This window comes from Macaca fascicularis, chromosome 7, assembly GCF_037993035.2.
Source record: "Macaca fascicularis isolate 582-1 chromosome 7, T2T-MFA8v1.1".
Lineage (NCBI taxonomy): Eukaryota > Metazoa > Chordata > Mammalia > Primates > Cercopithecidae > Macaca > Macaca fascicularis.
Genome location: NC_088381.1, coordinates 3,471,091 through 3,492,577, shown reverse-complemented (window position 1 = coordinate 3,492,577; position 21,487 = coordinate 3,471,091). Strand labels below are relative to the sequence as shown.

At 45.5% G+C, this 21,487-nt stretch overlaps 1 long non-coding RNA gene across 1 annotated transcript in view; it reads right to left on the bottom strand.

Annotated features, from left to right (window-relative positions):
* The window catches only part of LOC141407155 (uncharacterized), an 86,566-nt gene extending 85,909 nt beyond the window's left edge, over window positions 1-657 (bottom strand). The window contains exon 1 of the long non-coding RNA XR_012414683.1: window positions 308-657. This is a non-coding gene — a long non-coding RNA (uncharacterized lncRNA). The remainder of the gene's footprint in view (window positions 1-307) is intronic.
* Window positions 658-21,487: the final 20,830 nt, after the last annotated feature.

The window sequence follows — 21,487 nt, the reverse complement described above, 5'->3', positions numbered from 1 at the left end:
TTCTTAATCTGCATTAATGATGCAGATTAACGATTTTAGCAACATGTATACTAAAATTACAACGATGCAGAGAAGACTAGCTAGCATGGTCTTGACAAGAATGACACATTAATGACAGTCCGCATTACTTGAAAACTTTGGAAAACTGGAAAACAAAAAAGATTTTTATCTATCAAGCACAGGAACAAGAATGCCCAGTGCTTCTAGCAGCTTTCCTCTCCTCTAAATATTCGTGCTGTTGTTTTCTTTTAGGACCTCCCTCATTTCCTCTTATAGATACTGTTAGGCAGTTTTTCAGTGAGCTTACCTGTCCCGCCGCTCCACATTCTTACCCTGTCCAGCTTGAAAGGCTGGTGGGACAGGAGCACAAAGAGAGATCCAAGGCCATCCTTTTGCCCTGAGGGTAATGGCGCGTGGATTAGGGAGCAGCTGCCTGGCGACTGGAGTGGCGGAGCACAGAAGTGCATTCCTCCCTGAGGATCAGCGGGGTCATCTGCCCTGCCTCCGGTGCACAGGGATCACCTTCTGCAGAGATGGCGGCCCAGTGGGAGTCAGACTCCCTCTCCAAGGGAGCATTCCCTCTTCCTCTCCTCCAACACAGAGAAAAGAATAAAAGTACCTCCATCTGTGTGAACCAGGATAACCACCCTTGTCCTTGTGGATTAACTGCCCACACAGTGTTGAGTTTACTCGGAGATATGCTGAGTCAGCTTAGCCTGGCTTGGGAGGACCGACTGTGCTAATCTCATCTCAAATATGCCTGCAGTAACCTCACATTGTGGCTTGAAATTGGCCACAGCTGGTGTATTTACACCATGGATATTGGCAAATTCTGCAAATCAGAGCTAGTTTCCCAGAAAGCCACTTGCTAAAGACATATTGGCCCACAGCCTGTTTATACAGCACACGAAGTGTACTTGGTCTCACGGCCTGCCCTGTTCAGTGTCACATTACGGACAGAGTGACCAGGAACTGGAAGAGTACACCGTCCATGATTATACCAGGGCCGCATGCATAGAGTAGGACTCTAATGGGAAAATGCGGATATGTGGTCACTCTAATTGTGAACTCTTTGCCAGATTTGAAATTATTATTCCAAAACATAATTATCTGTTGGCTGTATAACATGCCTTCATTTGGAAATTCAGAGGAGTTTTTTACTCTTCAACTGTTTACAAATTTTCCTAATGTAAATGGTAGTTCAATAAATGTGCAGTAGAATAAATTCCTGAGCGTGTATTTCTAGGGTAGAGGGTATAAACATTATTAAAACTCCAAATACATTTTGCCAATTTGCTTACCCAGAAGGTTAGAGGCATTTACACTCTCTCTGTAGTCAGCCCAGTTCGCCAAAGCCTTTCCAATACTTGGAATAAGGACAGAGAACATTTTCTAACCACCCCTAGCTCCTCTCTGTGCTGAGTCAGCTTTCCAATTAAACTGAGTATATTCTAGGAACACAACCAACTCTGTTCTCTCTGGCCCTCATCTGCTCCTTTGCACCCACTGTTCCCTCCACACAGAGGCTGTGGCTCCAATTCCTCTCCTGTAAATCCTGTCCATTCTAGTTTTAGGCATGAATCCCAAAGTCATGATTAAAACAGTGCACTGGCCAGGTGCGGTGGCTCACTCCTGTAATCCCAGCACTTTGGGAGACTGAGGCAGGCGGATTACCTGAGGTCAGGAGTTCAAGACCAGCCTGGCCAACATGGCGAAATTCCATCTCTACTAAAAATACAAAAAATTAGCCAAACGTGGTGGTGGGCACCTGCAATTCCAGCTACTCAGGAGGCTGAAGCAGGAGAATCATTTGGACCTGGGAGGGAGAGGTTGCAGTGAGTCAAGATCACGCTACTGCACTTCAGCCTGGGTGACAGGGACTCTGTCTCTAAATAAATAAATAAATAAATAAATAAATAATAGTGCACACAGACACATACTCAAGTGTGTTTATTTATGACAAATTAGAAACAACTGGAAATGTTCAAATATAGGGGTTCATCAAATAAATTATGGTATCTGATGACAATAATATGCAGTTATGAATAAAGATTGTGTAGACATGATTGTGCACATGAAATCATGCTCACAAAATGGTCACTGGAAAAGAATATGTCATCAAACAGAATATTAGGGTGTAATCTCATTTCTGTGTATTTAATTCAAAAGAAACTGGACCTAAAAATAATTTAAAAGTTTTTAATCTATATTTATGACTTTTCGACAGTGAATTATTGAAAATTAATTATTTAGATAGTGAAAAGGCTTTGGGGGAGATTTTCACACGTGAAAAAACTCCTACCAATACATCAGGATCCATTCACATACTCCCTCCATTGGAGGAATTGGGGAAAGCAGCTATGACAGCTCCACTCTTTGTATCTTGGTCAGTCTTTGTGGCTCTTTCTGGATCCTCATGTGTTAGCAAATCAAAAGGTGTTGGCTTGCTTGTCTTGTCTTTTACTGATTCTGTATGTTTTTGTTTTTACTTTTTGAGATAGAGTCTCGCTGTGTCATTCAGGCTGGAGTGCAGTGGTGCAATCTCAGCTCACTGCAGCCTCTGTCTCCCACGTTCCAGTGCTTCTCCTGCCTCAGCCTCCCGGGTAGCTGGGATTACAGGCATGTGCCACCACACCCGGCTAATTTTTGTATTTTTAGTAGAGATGGGGTTTCACCATGTTGGCCAGGCTGGTCTGGAACTCCTGACCTCAGGTGACCTGCCCGCCTTGGCCTCCCCAAATCCTGGAATTACAGGCGTGAGCCACTGGGCCCAGCCTTGATTCTGTACATTTTAAAAGAAAAAAAAATGCTCCATCCCATTTTTGCTCAAGAATATGCTGGTGCTTCCAGTTTGCTGCAGAGTTTCAATAAATATTTGATAAACTGATAAAATTTAATTTTCCTGGGTGACCCACACCCTAGTAAAAACCATGTTTGCTGAAAGGCTTGGAACACGTGTGTGAGGCAGTCTTAGGAATGCATCACACACAAACAGAATGATGACACCGGTGAGTCCGGGACGGCTGTGTTGGGTGGAAAGCTCATTGCTGGCTGCTTCCGGGGTTCGTGTTGCATTTTCCATGAGCAGCCAGGGCCTGCTCTAGCTCTGATGGAAACTAAGCCAGCCAGGGCTAGAACCAGGATGAGGGCAAAAATCTCTTTGGTCTTATCTTTAGGATTGACAAAATATTTGGAAGCTGTTTGACAACTCTTTGCATATAATAGGCATTTAATACAATCTTAATAAAAGGAGTGTATCAAATAAGAAAGCCCACTGAAAATTGAAGCAAGATTTCATAATTTGACTTCCGAAGTATCAATGCACCAGCCCCAGGGATTTGGGTAAATCTGGACTGTTGTCTCCTCTCTTACTATTGGGTAATTTTCAAGCTCCTTTCACAAAGCACTGCAACCTTGATGAAGAGGCATTTCATGTGTGCAGAGAAGCGCTGAACGTTGGCAGTACTTCTCCCCTCCACAGGACTCTCCCCTCCACAGGACTCCCAAGGCCTCTCAGCAGCCTCCTCCCAGCAGGTGGGTGTGGCTATCCCTCCCCAGAAACACCACCCACAGCCCCTGAAGCAGTGTGATCCCGGGGAAATGGGGCTGTGGCCTGACAGCCTGGGGCCGGCTGCCTCCGCGTCATAAGAGCCTGAGGCTTCTCCTACTTCCTGAGACGATGTGAGTGGCAGTGCCGGGCCCAGGGCAGTTGTGAGGATGAGAGGGAATTCATGCTTTTCCAGTTGTAGCCAGTGTTTTTCCTGACACCCAGCAGAACCTGGAGCTCCCAGAAAGCCTACCTGGTCCAAATACAGAACTCTGTGCTTTGTGCGGCAGGCTCCGCACGTGCACGCATCAGCCAGCGGCAACTGTGCGGCAGGCTCCGCACGTGCACGCATCAGCCAGCGGCAACTGTGAATGTACACAAAGGGCGACAAAGCAAAGGCTCTGCAGCAAGGGGAGATGGCCAAGGGAAATGCATGGGAATCTTCACTTTGGTGGGACCCACACAGGAAAAACCGCCGGGTGACCAACGCTCCTGTCTTAGATCTGCTTTGCAGGGAACGGCAGCTCTCAGTGTGCTGCAAATCTTGAAGTACAGCCCTCTTCTGCTGAAACCTGCCTTGTAGCAGAAACATTTGTGGATCCTCCTCTCCACGTGGGCAAAGGCCATCCCCGGGGACACCTGCATCTCTCTCTCTCTGCCTGAGGCTTTCCCTTGGTTTCCCCGAGGGGAAAATCACAGGCACATCATGCGGGAAGCAGTTCTCCACCCACCGAGAAGGGGGCTTTGGTGGCCTCGGCCAGGGCCAGCAGCAGGAGTACGAGCCCTGTGCAGGTACACGGGCCCAGCACTGAGAAGGGCCCTGCGCCTGGTTCAGTGTTCTCTGCTGTCATTGACCGTCTTGAAATTCTTTGTTATTTTATCTCTGACTAGTGCTTTGTAAGTGAAGCCCGACGGGGCACTGGAGCATGCATGTCCACAGAGGAGATTGGTGCACTGTATGTCCCTGACGCCCTTCCTTGCCCTCTGATTGCTATAGAGCATTCCTGTGCCCCAGGAGCACGGAGTTTGCAGGACCTGTGATGCATGAGAGTTCAGAGAGCCAGGGCAAGCCCAAGGTCAGTGTGCCATGGCTGTGACGGAGCAAAGGGGACGTGGATGCCCCCACACTTTCCATCACCCCCAACTCACTTCCAACGCAGAAAGAAGACCCGGCCAAGCAACCCTATCACATCCCTTCCCACCCATATCACTCCCCTGAATTAGCCAATCACTCCAGCTGACACCAGCAAGACGGGAAAGGGAAAGTGGGACGGCCACTGTGCCTTTCCCTCTCATCCTTCCTTCCTTTCAGGGAGAAGGATCCAGGCGTTGTCGCCAGGAGACTGGGATGATGAGATGGGTGCCCATGGAGAAGCGTGATTTTATATCAGATGAGTGAGTTTCCCGCAGTCATCGTTCTGGTAAGAAACATACGGACATTCTGACGTGCAAAATACAAATGGCATGATTTCCTTGACTCTGCCTAGGAGTTAAATGTTGATAGTTGCTGTCATTGCACAATATAAAGATGAATGGTGAATGTATGCTCATAATTTAAAATTACTTCTCACTGCTTGGTTGGAATAACTTTGGGTGTGTTCTCCATTGTGGATAGAGGACTCCAGGGAAACTGGGCTCCAGCCGTCCCTGCAGTTACTTGCTGGATGACACCTCCTGCTGCCTGTGTTCCCTCCCCTACTTGCAGTCTTCCTTGGGATCACCTCCCCAAAACAAGACTTGCACCAAATCCTTGAATCAGCTCCTTTTCCACGGAATCGATTGAAAGCACCTGCCTGCATTGGCCACCGCGGTGCAGGGGCTGCTGGCAGGAGCGCTCTGTGGCTTAGCCGTCGGGGGTTCATCACCGGCAAGGCAATGGCGGGCTCACAAGTGCCTCTGACCAGCTCTCCCTGGGGCTCACTCTTTCTCAGACAGGTCGGAAACTGCAGTGCTTTTTGAAGTTTTATTGATATTTTGAAGGAAAATGTTATGTTGTTAGTTTTAGAAATGTTGAAACCAGGCCGGGCGCGGTGGCTCAAGCCTGTAATCCCAGCACTTTGGGAGGCCGAGGCGGGCGGATCACAAGGTCAGGAGATCGAGACCACAGTGAAACCCCGTCTCTACTAAAAATACAAAAAATTAGCCGGGCGTGGTGGCGGTGCCTGTAGTCCCAGCTACTCAGGAGGCTGAGGCAGGAGAATGGCGGGAACCCGGGAGGCGGAGCTTGCAGTGAGCCGAGATCGCGCCACTGCACTCCAGCCTGGGCGACAGAGCGAGACAACGTCTCAAAAAAAAAAAAAAAAAAAAAAAAAAGAAATGTTGAAACCAATGATCAAAATATTTTTTCTTCATGTCAGACCATCCCCAAATAAATACCCTTTCATCATTTCACCAACTTGTGGAATTTGTTCTGTAGACACCTGAGGGCCTTATTTTCACGAGGCCCGTGAACTTCATGGGGGGAAGGCAACACGAAGCCCGGAGCCTGTATTGAAAGGGTGGACCTGTAGTGCCAGGATGCACCCAGCCACACCACACCCTCTCTCTGTTCCTTGTCATAATTCTTTTCTGAATTGCAAGGCCTTCCCTACAGTCAAATGGCAATGAGGAGGTGGCGTTATCAAGGGAAAGGATAGACTGCTGTCCTTAGGTCAGGGGCGTTTGTCCAGGGAAGCTCCTCTGTTGCAGTCTTAGCTCTCACATCAGCACTGAATTATTGAGTGACCGAGGTGCAGTCATTCTCGGACAAAGGTCACTGTCAGGACAAAGGTACAGCGACACCTCTCTCATGTCGGGAATCAGAAGACACAGTGAGCTCCAAGGCCATACCGAACCTTCACAGTCGAATCCTGGTTGAAGGGAGGGCCAGGTATCCTGGGTGGCTCCACTTCACAAATACGAAATGACAGAGATGCTGCCCTTCCTCTGTCCCCGAGGAGCAGGGGGAACACATTTCAGTCAGAGAAGGTTTCGCCCTCACTGGTGACACCAGAGCCCCATCTGGTCCTAACAGCTTTGAGCCTCTGCTCTCTCTTTTGAGCAGGCGCCGCAGACACCAGGACAGGCTGTTCCAGAGCACTCACCAGGTGAAGGCACAAGTTTCTGGCTCTATCCTCACGCGACCTCTCTCAGACACTTCCTGCAAGTCCCCAGGATACATTCCCGTGGCACAAGACCCCTCCTCTGGATTCGTGGGGTGCCAGCTTTGCCCTCTCTCCTGATCTGGTTCACGGTTGGGTCCAACTTGTCATTACTGTCACACTGACCCTCCGGTGCTTCCAACCACAGAGGGCAGATCACCTTTCCAGAAAAAGACTCAGTGCAGCCTTCCTTCAGATAAGTTCTTTGCTTTGCCTCCTCTTTGGGAGAGATTCTTGGGCCTCTTGTAACAGGGGGAGTCCCCGCCCCCTACCTGGAAATAGCCTCCCGGGATGATTGACAGGCTTAGAGTGGGGCCCACATGTCACTCCCTTGTCATAGCAGCCGCACAAGCACCCTCGGGGCTCAGGACAGCCCAGGGTCCACCCTACTCAGTCAAATGCCCATGCTTTCTCTGAGATACTCTAATGGCCTCTGAGAATCACTAGGATTGTTTTTAAAATTATTTCCAGAAAGAGAGAAAAGTGGGGAAAGAATTTATCATCACAAATGATCTGTCTGTCACAACCCGGTCTTTGTTTCAAATTAGGATATTTTTTGGAAGACACGGTCTTAAGAAGACTCTGGCCTACACTCCAATGCCAAAGATAGGAGAAAGCAACCAAGAGTTAGAATAAGACCTGAGCTCTGAAGTAAAATGCGCGCCTGCGAGACCTCCAGGCAATCTCGTGTTCGGAAGTGTCACGTGGTGTCTTTCTTGCTTGCCCTTGTGTGGTGGCTCCACTGATCCTCCACGCGGACGGCCACCTTTTGATGGAGCCTCACTGGGAATTGTCGAGGGATAAGAGCTAGAAGGGGAATATGAATGCGAGCTCCACAGTCTAAGGGTCACCTTTCATGGTTCATATGGTTCATATTTTTCTTTTCGGTCATCACATTTTTATAAATCACCTGAAAACATTAACATTGATGCAATTCCATTTTTAAAGTTATGTATGTGAAACTTCATTTTTACGTGTATGTATAATTTTTAATAACCTACTGAGAAAGCAAGTAGGATTTTTAAACAAGAAGGATCTTTTCAAAGATCCTTCTTTTACTCATTGTCCTATTATATGTCATCTATTGCTTTATAATACATTACCCCAAACTCAATGGCTTCAAATAGTGATAAATATTTGCTGTCTCACAATGTCTGTGGTTATGACTTGGGGTTTCTCTTGAGGTTGCAGTCCGGTGTCAGCCAGGGCTGCAGCCATCCAGAGGCTTGACGGGGGCTGGAGGATTCAGTTCCAAGGTGGTTACTCACATGGTGGGCGGGGAGTGCTGGCAGGGATTGCTGAGTGTTGGTCAGATTCACTGCCTCTTCTCGTGGGCCTCTCCACAGGCCTCGCCAGGATGCTCCCAGCATGACAGCAGGGTCCCCTGGAGCCGATGACTCCAGAAACAGGGATGGAAGCCACAGAGCCTTTTATGAAACAGACTTGGGTGTGACACACCATCACTTCTGCCATATTGTGTGGGTCACCCAGACCAGCCCTGACTCTATACAAGAAGTGACTACCTAAGGGCATGAATACTGGGAGGCAAGGATCCTTTTGAAGTCCTTGGAATCTTTGAAGATGGCTACCACAGTTATTTATTTAGAAATGGAGGCTTGCTATGTCTCTCAGGCTAGAGTGCAGTGGTGAGATCATAACTCACTGCAGCCTCAAACTCCTGAGCCTCAAGCGATCCTCCTGCCTCTGCCTCCCAAAGCACTGGGATTACTACCGTATGAGCTACTGTGCCCAGCCAACTCCAACAATTTAAATGTCATTTTTGTGTACACAGTTTTCTAATGATGAGAAGGAGGCATATGAAGATGTGTGAACTGTCCTAAGATGAAGAATCTTACATTGTCCTAAAGTGACACCAGCCCTCAGGCCCCAGATGTTTGAGTCAGGCCAGCCTCAACCATTCTCCTGGTGCCCTGTACACATGTGTGTGCATGCGCACACAAACACTCACACTCAAAGACACACTCATACACACTTATTAACAGACACTCACACTTACACAAACATACAGTAAGTCATTGATATTTTGAATGGTTTCTCGTGTCCCAAGCTCCTTCAGTTCCGCTCTGATTTTGGTTATTTCTTGTCTTCTGCTAGCTCTGAGGTTGGTTTGCTCTTGCTTCTCTAGTTTTTTTAGTTGCAATGTTAGGTTGTTAACTTGAGGTCATTCTAACTTTTTGATGTAGGTGCTTAGGGCTATAAATTTCCCTCTTAACACTGCCTTGCTGTGTCCCAGAGATTCTGGTATGTCATATCTTTGTTCTCATTAGTTTCAAAAAATTTCTTAATTTCTACAATAACTTCATTATTTACCCAAAAGTCATTCAGGAGCAAGTTGTTTAATTTCCATTAACTTTTACTTCATACATTTTTCCTACCGGGTCTCTTTTTACAAGAGGTGTGCTTTACTTTGTTAAGTTAAAAAAATAAAGAAAATTGAAGAGAGAGAAATAAACACCAATTTTGAAAAGAAAGAAGAAAAGTTGAAATGAAGGTGATTAGGGATGAGGCGTGGAGGGAGATGAGACAGCCAAGGGTCAGAGAAGACCGAGAGAACCTCTCTGGAGTCAGAGCCTACATGGATCTTCCAAGCTCTAGAACCCAGTTTGTAAATTGCATATGCATAGCACAAGGACAGCCTGAAGTGCAACTTTGTCAAAACTATGGGATACAAAACCTCGTGACCCCCATCACCACAAGGCTACAGGGTGTTTGTTCCCAACAGTCAGGCAGCCCCAGCTGGCACCCATCCCTCCTCCTGGGCAGTGTGGCTGAGAGCACATGGTAACTGGGAAAGTCCCCAGCCCAAAGGCTGTTTTGAATTAGGACCAGCCAGTGGTGGCATCAGAGATGGACCCACCTCCGCAATGGGCAAGTGGCATCATTCTTTGAATAACTGTTATTGGGTCTTTATTAAGAGAGATGTAATTGGGCACCGGAATTCACATGTGTGGGAGAAAAAGTTTGTGTTTATCTGATGACATGGTCTGGGGCCAAAAACCTTTAATTAGCCACCATTTACAGTTCTTCCTGAGCATGAAAAGAATCCCAGGATTTCCCACTAAAACTTTGGCTTCCTGAATACTCTCTTCATCCTAAAGTGGAGGAGCCTGGCATTCTGAGGACAAGGAAAGAAGAAATGGGATGTGATAAGTAAAGCACTGGGCTTTCAATCCAGAGGCTTCTAGCAGCTGCTTTGGGACGTCTTCCACAAGACACAGAGGCCTTGTTCTAGAGCTAACCCAATCAGCCTTTGTCATGGCCCCGGGGTGTGCTGTCCAGAGTCCCTTCAACGATGAGCTCCCTGCCCAGCTCCAGGGAGTGCTGGTGGCAGGTGGCTTCCTGCTGCCCGACCCTTGAGGGCTGCCTCTGCTTCAAGCCAGCTTACCTTGTCCAGGGATGCATCCCTGCCTCGGGTGGCCCACACCCAGTGAGAGATCCAGGTGTCCATAGGAAGGGCTGTCCATCTCTGTCCATCTTAGAAACAACACCAGCTAGCTAAGGAGCCCCCTAGGGTCAGCTAAAGCCACTTCTGGGTCACCCCTCAGCCCAGCTTCCCCTGAACAAATCCTGCTTTTGGCTCCTCCTCCCATAGTGTTGATCCCATAGTAAGCACCCTGTGTGCCCAGCTCCATCTCATCATTGGCTTCTGGGGAAACTGGACTGTGACAACCATCTGACCTAAAAATGTTCAAAGGCAGAAGACTGAGGAAGCACAGAGGTTTAATTTATGGACTATGTATATCTGCAAAAACATATTCAATATATGAAGTATATTTACACAAATGTTTAATGTATAAACATAAATATTCAAAATATGTATTTACATATACACACATATTTAATTATTTAAGTATTTTTAAAGTATTTAAAATATTTACTAGGAGCTCTCTTATCTAATTCCTGTGAACCCAGTAGTTAGTAAGCATACAGCCAAAATTATTTAAAGTAGAAAATCATTATATATGAGCATATATATTTATATATACTGCATGCACCTATGTATATATGTGATGTATATATGTGTGTGTCTATGCAGGCATGTGCAGGTATGTGCATGGCACACATGTGCATCACATATAAACATATTCACATATATGTGTACCTACATACGTATACATGTGTGCATATGTGTATGTATGTGTATGCATGTACATGTGTGCGCATGTGTCTGCATGTGTGTGTATAACATTTTATTTTCACTTGAAGCCTAAAGACACAGATGTACATGTGGGTCATCTAGATCTATATCGACTTCCTGGTCAGAGCACACAGTTGTAATACATTGTCCATATTTGTCAGTTTCAGCTGATTTAAAGTGACATGAGAGCTTAAAAACTTGTGGACAGACTCTAAGCGTGGAATTCCTGTGGAATTTTACTTCCCTCCATTTGTTAGAGTTTCTTCCCACACACTTAGTTGGACGTAATGTTTTTTCATGATTCACCTTTATTGAGTCTTTCCAAAGATTTGAACTTCATTTTCATAGAAACGGTAACTCTTCCCCACTCATATTGTCATGGGATTAGGTAATATTTCACTAAATCATGCAATAACACTATCTGGGCGCAGTGGGGCCGGGCACCAATGCCACCAACTCTAAGGCAGTGAGCATCTTGATGGACCAGGTGTGTGGCTTGCTCTCTGGCGCCCAGGCCCTCAGCTGCAGCCCAGGGATTCCCTCAAGAAGGTTCAGAAAGCTGGGAGAGCCCTGCCAGCCCAGCGACGCCATTCTGGAAGGGCCTTTAGGAGAGCTTCTCCTCAGTAAGTGTAAATGCAGAATGTCGAACGTCTAGCCACTGCGGCGTCATGTATGTTTTTAAGAGGTACACACGCTCACTCCCGTCACTCAGCACATATCACCAGGTTCCTCTGTGCTGGGTAGTGAAAATACAGCCCCCCGAATGCAAAGTCCTTGCCCTACAGGGACTCACCAGGGCATGGCACCAATCTGTAAATAGCTATCCCAAGCAACGAGATAGGTGCTGTGAGAATGTGCAGGTGAGAGAGACCGCCTGTGCAGGCAGGGCACAGTCCAAAGGGAGGTGACATTTATTTGAGGCAAGTCTTGCAGAATGAATTTGAGGCAGGTCTTGCAGAATGAGTAGGAATTATCTAGGTGAATATCTGGGGGAGGCACCTTCCCAGCCGGTGATATTTAGGCAAAGCCAGTGATTCGTGGAAGGGTTCAGCTCTCTCCAGGAATGGTCAGCAATTCAGTGTGACTGAAGGCCAGTGCGTGGAATCAGAGAGGCAGGAAGCACAGAGGCTGCGGAGGGAGAGGCAATGTGGACGGGGACACTCATGTGTTTGTATATTTATGTTCTGCTCATATATTAATTTTCCTATGGAACAAACAGTAATACTTTTTTTTTTTTCTTTGGACAGAGTCTTGGTCTGTCGCCCGGGCTGGAGTGCAGTGGCACCATCTCGGCTCACTGCAACCTCTGCCTCATGCATTTAAGAGATGCTTCCGCCTCAGCCTCCCAAGTAGCTGGGATTATCGTCACCCAGCTAACTTTTGTATTTTTTGTAGAGATGGGGTTTTGCCATGTTGGTCAGGCTGGTCTTGAACTCCTGACCTCAGGTGATTTGTCCCCCTAGGCCTCCCAAAGTGCTGGGATTACAGATGTGAGCCACCGTGCCCAGCCAACAATGATACTTTTTAACAGATTTTTAGAAGTTTTAAAATTTTAATTATTATGGATACATAGGCACATTGGATACATGTGATGTTCTCATACCGGCATACGGTATATATCAATCACATCGGGGTGATTAGGGTACCCATCACCTCAAGCATTCATCATTTCTTTATGTTAGAAACATTCCAATGCCACTCTTTTCATTATTTTTAAATATACAATAAATTATTGTTGACTCCAGTCACCCTGTTGTGCTTAACTGAGATTAAATGCAGGTCTGAATAAATTCACCTGGAATTTATTTTGCATGCTAGAAGGCAGGCATCAAGTGACTCATCAGATTTTCCAGCACCATTGGTTGCATTGTCTTCGTTTGTCCCCACTGAGTTGCAGAGGTTGGTCTGTCATGTGTCCTGTGACCTTGGTTCTGCAGTTTCTACATTACAGGATTCCAGGGGCATTGCTTACATCACAGTCCACAGGCTGTGCAGTGAGATGCCATTGCACCCCTATGAGAATGATGACAGTGACAAAGGCCAACCACACAGGTGAGGGTAAGATTGTGCAGGACTGAAACCCACACACGGCTGATGCAAATGTCACATGAAACAGCCACTTTGGAGAACTGCCTGGTAGCCTCTTAGAAAGTTAAACATACACCTACCGTGAGATCCAGCCATTGTGTGGTACTTACCCAGGAAAAAAGAAAGCATAAATTCATACCAAGGCTTTTACACAAATGTTCTCAGCAGCCCATTTGCAATAGCCAGAAACCGGAAACACACAGTTTTATCCACATAATAGATGACTACTCAGCAATAAAAATGAATCAGCCACTGATATGCTTAATCATATGGGGAAAAAATAAATCTCAAAATAATTACACCAAGTGAAAGAAGCCAGGCCCCTGCCCCCAAGAAAGGGGAGGGTGCTGTACAATTCCACATATTCTATAAATTTCTAAGATGAGTATAAAATCCTAGAAAATACAACTAATTCACAGTGCCACTGTGTAGATATGGCAAAACCCATCAAATTGTATACTTTACATATGTGCAGTTTATTGTATATCAATTGTACCTGAATAAATGGTTGAGAGTGTGTGTAATCCATGCAGCTACCAGAATAAAGCTTCTTGATCAAGAGCTGTTTTGGAATAACAGTCATTTTAATTTAATTATTTAATTTATTTATTTAGACACAGAGTCTCACTTTTTTCGTGCAGTGGCGTGATCTTGGCTCACTGAAACCTCTGCCTCCTGCGTTCAAATGACTCTCATGCCTCAGGCTCCAGAGTAGCTATTTTTTTTTTTATTTTTACTAGAGACAGGGTTTCACCATGTAACAGGCCAGGCTGGTCTCGAACTCCTGACCTCAAGTGATCCACCCACCTCAGCCTCCCAAAGTGCTGGGATTATGGGTGTGGGCCACCATGCCCTGCCAGTAATTTTAATTTTAGATTATATAATAGAAATGGATTCTTGAATCAACGTGGGAGAGGTTAAACTTTCTCTAATTGTTTTCTGTTTCAAATTAGAAAAAAAATCTTTTTCATGGATAGCATAGAGAATTTACAAGAAGTTTATGTGAGTTTCCTGGGGCTGTTGTAACAGAGCACCATGAACTGGGGGGGTTTAAACAACAGACACTGGTTGTCTCACAGTTCTGGAGGTTGGAAGTCCAAGATCAAATTATAGGCAGAGTTGGTCTCTTCTGAGGTCCCTCTCCTTGCTTCACAGATGGCCACCTTCTCCCTGTGTCTCTTCACCTATCCTTCTCTCTAGGTGTGTCTTAGTCTCTTCACACGGCATTCTTTTCCTGGTCACATTACCAGTCGTGTCAGACTCGAGCTCCACCCTCCTGTGACATGACCTCATCCTAACCAGTTATACACAACTGCATGTTTCCGAGTAAGGTCATATTCTGAGGAACCGGCTGTAGAACTTCAATATATGAATGGGGGGCAGTGAATTCAACCCACAACAAAGTTCTACCTGATATTTTCATTCTTAAAAGTAATCGAGGGGTTAGGTGTGGTGGCTCACACCTGTGATCCTAGCATTTTGGGGGGCCGAGGTGGGAGGATCATTCGAGACCAGGAGTTCAAGACCAGCCTGGGCGACAGAGTGAGATCACCATTTTCACAAAAACAGAAATTAAAAACTACTTTAAAAAAGAGAACAAGAAAGAAACGTGCACCTCTGTGTCTGCCGTGCCGTACCTGGAAATCCTCCAGGAAGGGAAAGAGGTTTCTGTGCAGCGGCTCAGTCCACCTCCTTGCGCTCTGGAGAAGACTTTCTCTCTGCCGCTCTTCGTTCTGCAGCCTGGGGTGCAGGTTTCTGCCAGGCTGACACTTCAGTTGCCTGCTTTGTTCCCTTGGGCCGGGCCTTTGTAAGGGTGGCACCTGTGCATGCCACGGTCTGCGGGGTTCTGGGGCGTTGCTGCTTTCTTGAGGTTTGTTGGTTTGTTTCCATCCCTTCCTGACCCTCCTTTCCTTAGACTAGCATCAAGTTGTCCACGTGAACTGAACTCACCAAAACTGGTGTTAGAGATCTGCTGGTAGGAAGCCCTCAGCCTGTCCTAAACAGGCCTGAAAGAAACTGGCCATAAACAGCATTTCTGCAGCAATGGGACATGCTCGGGATGGCTATTACACACACTGCTAAAAGTTGTTGGTTTACTGGAGCGGGGCAAGGACAAGTGGGCCACCCAGAGTGGAAAACTGCTCAAACCACAAACAATAGCAGGAGTGGCCTGTGCCTTAACAACGTGCTTTTGCTGCAGATAATCCGCCAGAGCCTGTTTCCCTGCTCCTCGGTGGGAATGCTTTTAGTTAATCTATAATCTATAGAAACTATGCTCATCACTGGCTTTCTGTTAATAAATGTGTGAGTCAAACTCTGTCCATGGCTCTCAGCTCTGAAGGCGTCAGCCCCTGATTCCCACTCTGCACCTATTTCTCTGTCTTTGTCGTAATTCCTCTAGCGCAGCTGGGTTAGGGTCTCCATGACTGAGCTGGTCTCAGCAAGCAGCGCCCAATGTGGGGGCTCGAACCTGGGTCAAAGGGTCGCCAGAGCGACGGTTGGAGAACAGCTGGAGGACACCCGAGTACTCTTAAACAGTCCCCATGGTGAGTAAGAAGGGGAGCTCGAAGCACCAGGGTAACAAAGGGACAAGGGTCAAGCAGGCACGAGGCTTATTTGAGTCTGCTTTGGCAGCTCCTCAGAAAAGCAGGAGTGAAGGTTAGCACTAGCCGACTCATGCAGCTTTTCAGTGCATTGGAGAACTATTGCCCCTGGTTTGTTTCCAGCCCGAGGAACTATGGATGTAGAGGTCTGGAAAAAGGTAGGCAGCACACTGAAAAAGGCATATAAGGATGGTGCTGAGGATATTCTTCTGTCTGTTCAGGGTGGGCTCTGGTTCGCTCCACCTTGGAGCCTTCCACACAGATGACGAGGAGGAGGAATCAGGAAGAAGGAGAGTGTAACGAAGTAACAGAAGAGGTGACAGAGCAGGTTTGCTTGCCAGCTAAAGCAGCAAAGGAGGGAGAGGTTTGTCCCTACCGCTCTGCACCCCCTCATTATTTTGAAGAAAAAAAGTGGCCTGACCCTCCGGATCTTTCTCTTCCGGAGGACACTGGACGCAAAGTAGTTGCCCCAGTGACTGTTTGAGCAGCGCCTCCAGCGACCGCTCTCACTTCTATTCAGGCAGAAATCCAGCAAGCTAGACGAGAGGGTGATATGGATGCTTGGCAGTTCCCTGTTAGAATACACCCACCTGATCAACAGGGAAATAGTATACTACATTTGAGCCTTTTTCCTTTTAAATTACTTGAATAATTTAAACAAGTTATTAATCAATGTGGACCAGGTTCTCCTTTTGTAATGGGACTGTTAAAGAATGTTCTGTCTTCAGTCAGGTGTTGCCAGCGGGGACGGTAGGATTACTTCTAGGAAGGTCTAGTTTAAATTTAAAAGGAGTACAGGTACAAACAGAAGTCATTGATTCAGATTACAAAGGGGAAACTCAAATTGTTATATCTACTTCTGTTCCCTGGAAAGCAGAGCCCGGAGAGCGCATAGTACAGTTCCTGATTGTGCTGTATGTGGAAATGGGGAAAAGTGAAACTAAACCAACAGAAGGATGTGGAAGCACAAATCAACAAGGCAAAGCAGCTTATTGGGTAAATCAAATTACAGATAAACGTCCTACCTGTGAAGTAACTATTCGAGGAAAAAAATTTAAAGGTTTGGTAGATACAGCAGTGGACATTTCAATCATTTCTCTACAGCACTGGCCGTCCACATGGCCAATTCAACCCACTCAATTTAACAGAGTTGGAGTTGGTAAAGCCCTGAAGTGTATCAGAACAGTTATATTTTGCATTGTGAAGGGCCCCATGGACAATCTGGGAATATTCAACCAATTGTAACTTCTGTACCTATAAATGTATGGGGAGAGATTTATTACAACAATGGGGAGCACAAGTGTTAATTCCAGAACAATGATACAGCCCTCAAAGTCAGCGTATGATGCCAGAGATGGGGTGTGTGCCTGGCATGGGATTAGAAAAACATTTACAAGGGTTAAAGAAACCGCTTCAAGTGGAAGGACAGAATTCCCGCCAAGGTTTAGGATATAACTTTTGATGGCGGCCATTGTTAAGCTTCCAGAACCTATACCTTTAAAATGGTTAACAGATAAGCCAATTTGGATAGAACAATGGCCACTGACTAAAGAGAAACTGGAGGCTTTAGTTACTGAACAATTAGAAAAAGGACACATAGCTCCAACATTTTCCCCTTGGAATTCTCCAGTTTTCGTAATTAAGAAAAAATCAGGTAAATGGAGAATGTTAACTGACTTAGGGCCATTAATTCAGTTATACAACTGATGGGGGCATGGCAGCCAGGATTACCTTCTCCTGCTATGATTCCGAAAAATGACCTTTAATAGTCATAGATTTAAAAGACTGTTTCTTTACTATCCCCTTAGCTGAGCAAGGGTGTGAAGGGTTTGCATTTACAATTCCTACAGCCTGCTAAGCATTTTCATTGGAAGGTGTTGCCACAAGGCATGTTAAACAGTCCAACAATGTGTCAGACGTATGTAGAACAAGCAATTGAACCTACTGGTAATAAGTTATCACGGTGTTACATTATTCATTATGTAGACGATATTCTTTGTGCTGCCCCCACTTGGGAAATATTACTCCAATGTTATTATCACTTACAAAACTCCATTTCTCATCACACCAGTTTAATTATAGCTCCTGACAAAATTCAAACTACTCCTCCTTACTCCTACTTAGGGACCTTAGTAAATGACACTACAATAGTGCCACAGAAAGTAACCATACGTAGGGATTAATTAAAAACATTGAATGACTGTCACAACTTACTAGGGGACATTAATTGGATACGACCTGCTCTAGGCATTCCTACCTATGCCATGAGTAATCTATTTTCTATCCTTAGAGGAGATCCTAGTCTCACCAGCCCTTGACAATTAACAAAGGAGGCTGAGGTTGAGTTACAGCTGATTGAGAAGCAAGTGCATAAAGCTCAAATAAATAGAATAGATCCAAAAAATACTTTTGACTTGTTAATTTTTCTGACTCAGCATTCACCTACTGGTGTTACTGTCCAAGAGCAAGGCTGGGTAGAATGGCTTTTTCTTCCACATGCTAATTCATGGACTCTTTATTTGGATCAAGTTGCTACTCTGATAGGAAATGGGAGAACTTGAATTGTTAAATTGCATGGCTATGACCCTGGAAAAATTATTGTCCCTCTTACAAAGGCACAAATATCACAAGCCTTTATAAATAGTCTTACTTGGCAAACCCATTTAGCTGATTTCGTAGGTGTTCTTGATAATCACTTTCTGAAAGCAAAATTATTTCAATTTTTAAAATTAGCTAATTGGATTCTCCCTAGAATAACTAAATTTAAACCAATTGAAGGTGCTGAAAATGTTTTTACAGATAGGTCTAGTAATAGTAAAGCTTCTTATTCTGGATCAAAAAGTAAAGTTTTCTGGATGCACTATACTTCCGCTCAAAATGCGGAGCTCGTAGCTGTAATGAGGCACTGACTGCTTTTGAGATGCCTGTCATTGTAATTTCTGATTCTTCATATGTGGTTCATTCTACACAGTTAGTTGAAAATGCTCAGCTATGATTCCACACAGATGAGCAACTGATGACTTTATTTACCCAGTTGCAAACAGCAGTCAGGAGTAGAATGCACCCCTTTTACATCACTCACATTAGGGCTCATACACCTCTTGCAGGACCCTTAACTGAAGGGAATCAAATGGCTGATCTCCTAGTTGCTACTGCAATATCTAATGCCAGACACTTTCACAATTTAACCCATGTCAATGCCTCTGGTCTCAAACACAGATACAGCATTACCTGGAAAGAAGCTAAAGCTATTATCCAGTGATGCCCAACTTGCCAAATGGTACATTCCTCATCTTTTACAGGAGGAGGTAATCCTCGAGGATTAGAACCTAATTCTCTTTGGCAAATGGATGTCACACATGGTCCCTCGTTTGGGAGACTAACTTCTGTACATGTATGTGTGGACACCTTTTCTCACTTTGTCTGGGCTACATGCCAATCAGAAGAGCCTTCTGCCTGTGTTAAACATCACCTTTTGCAGTGTTTTATGGTGATGGGCATTCCAGCTTCTATTTAAACAGATAATGCCCCAGGCTATACTAGCCAAGCTCTAGCTACATTTTTCTCTATATGGAATATTAAACACATTACTGGTATCCCATATAACTCACAAGGACAAGCCATTGTGAAAAGAATGAATCTCTCCCTAAAACAGCAGTTACAAAACCAGAAAGGGGGGAACAGTAATTATAGGACTCCACACATGCAGCTAAATCTAGCACTATTAACTTTAAATTTTTTGAGCCTGCCTAAAGGCCAGATGTTATCAGCAGCTGAACAGCATCTACAGAAAGCCACTGCAAAGACAGAAGCAGAACGACTGGTTTGGTGGAGAGATCCAATAACAAAAAGTTGGGAAATAGGTAAAATGATAACTTGAGGTAGAGGTTATGCTGGTGTTTCTCCAGGCCAAAACCAGCAGCCGATCTGGATACCACCAAGACACCTGAAACCTTATCATGAGCCAGATGCCAAGGAAGATATTTTGGGAGGGATCCGAGGACACCCCCGGTTGCAGCCAAGTCAGGACTGACAATAAGGCGTCTTTTCCTGTTTGTAGTGGGTGATTTAAATCTTGATCTCCATAGATCAAGTGTTTTTTGAGCTATACTTCAGCCCCAAAAGAGGAGCTTTTTGATGTGACTTGTCAAGAATGTAGATTATTTTCTTGTGTGAATTCTTCCTTGTGTAATACTGATCATTCTATTTTAGTGGTTAAGAGCCCAAGAAGGAGTATGGATACCTGTAAAGCTTTCCCATCCTTGGAAAGCCTCTCCTTCTGGGCATATTATTACGAAATTCTTCAAAAGATTTTGAGGTGCTCTTGGCATTAAATTGCCACTTTAATTTTAGTCATTATGGGATTGATTGCTGTTACAGCTATTGCCGCGGCAGCTGGAGTTTCTTTGCATTTCACAGTTCAAACAGCAGACTATGTAAATAATTGGCAGAAAAATTCTACTCCGCTGTGGAATTCCCAAACTAATACAGACCAGAAACTAACTAATCAAATCGATGATCTCCAACAAACTGTAATGTGGCCAGGAGATTGAGTAGTTAGTCTAGAATATAGAATGCAGTTACAATGTGATTGGAATATTTCCGATTTTTGCATTACTCCTCAACAGTAGAATGAAACAGAGCATGAGTGGCAAAGAGTTAACAGACATTTAAAGGTTCATACTGGAAATTTATCTTTGGATATTGCAAAACTGAAGGAGCAATTATCTCAAGCTTCTCAGGCATATCTGATGCTAATGCCAGGAGCTGAAGTGCTTGAAGGAGCTGCAGACAAATTAGCAGCTATTAACTGGTTAAAATGGATCAAGACACTTGGAGGCTCTGATTTCAATGGTGATTGTGCTTTTAATCTGTGGTTTTTGTCTTTGTGTAGTCTGCAGATGTGGATCCCAAATCCTGCAAGAGGTAGCCCACTATGACGAAGCTGCCTTTGCCTTTATCCCTTTGCAAAAAAAATCAATACATACATAAAGGGGGACATGCTGGTAGCAAGCCCTCAGCCTGTCCCAAACAGGCCTGAAAGAAACTGGCCATAAACAGCGTTTCTGCAGCAATGGGACACGCTCGGGATGGCTATTACACACACTGCTAAAAGTTGTTGGTTTACTGGAGCAGGGCAAGGACAAGTGGGCCCGCCCGGAGTGGAAAACTGCTCAAACCACAAACAATAGCAGGAGTGGCCTGTGCCTTAACAACGTGCTTTTGCTGCAGATAATCCGCCAGAGCCTGTTTCTCTGCTCCTCGCTAGGAATGCTTTTAGTTAATTTATAATCTAGAGAAACTACGCTCATCACTGGCTTTCTATTAATAAATCTGTGAGTCAAACTGTTCGTGGCTCTCAACTCCGAAGGCTGTCAGCCCCCTGATTCCCACTCTGCACCTGTTTCTGTGTCTTTGTCTTAATTCCTCTAGTGCCACTGGGTTAGGGTCTCCACGACCAAACTGGTCTCAGCAGAGTTCCATATTCAAGTCTGAGCTGCTGTGAAGGTGCAAACTCTTTTAACATCAGAAAAAGGGAATATCCTGTGAGGATCAAAACTCCAAGACAGAGTCTTGGATTTGAAAGCCTGGTGATGGTGAAAATGGTGTGTCTTTGGGGATAGAGAGAACTTTTTCCTTCACGTCTTTCACATTCATCCTTACGCATCGTTGCCCAGGGGAACTTGCAGACTCTGAGCCCGCCCTGGCCTGTGGGAGCAGGAGGAGTCTCTGGTTTGGGTGCTGAGGGGTCCTCAGCAGGGTGGGTGTGTTGGGGAGATGAATGGTTGGCAGAACTGTCCATGGGCTTTTCTTTTCTGCCACTGTCCTCACTGTGCTGTCCTTGGGGAGGCTGTAGGAGTCATGGGACCGGGGACCTGCTCAGCTATCTGACCGCTGGCCCCACCACACACAGACCCTTGTGCACAGGACATCACACATCCCAGGGATT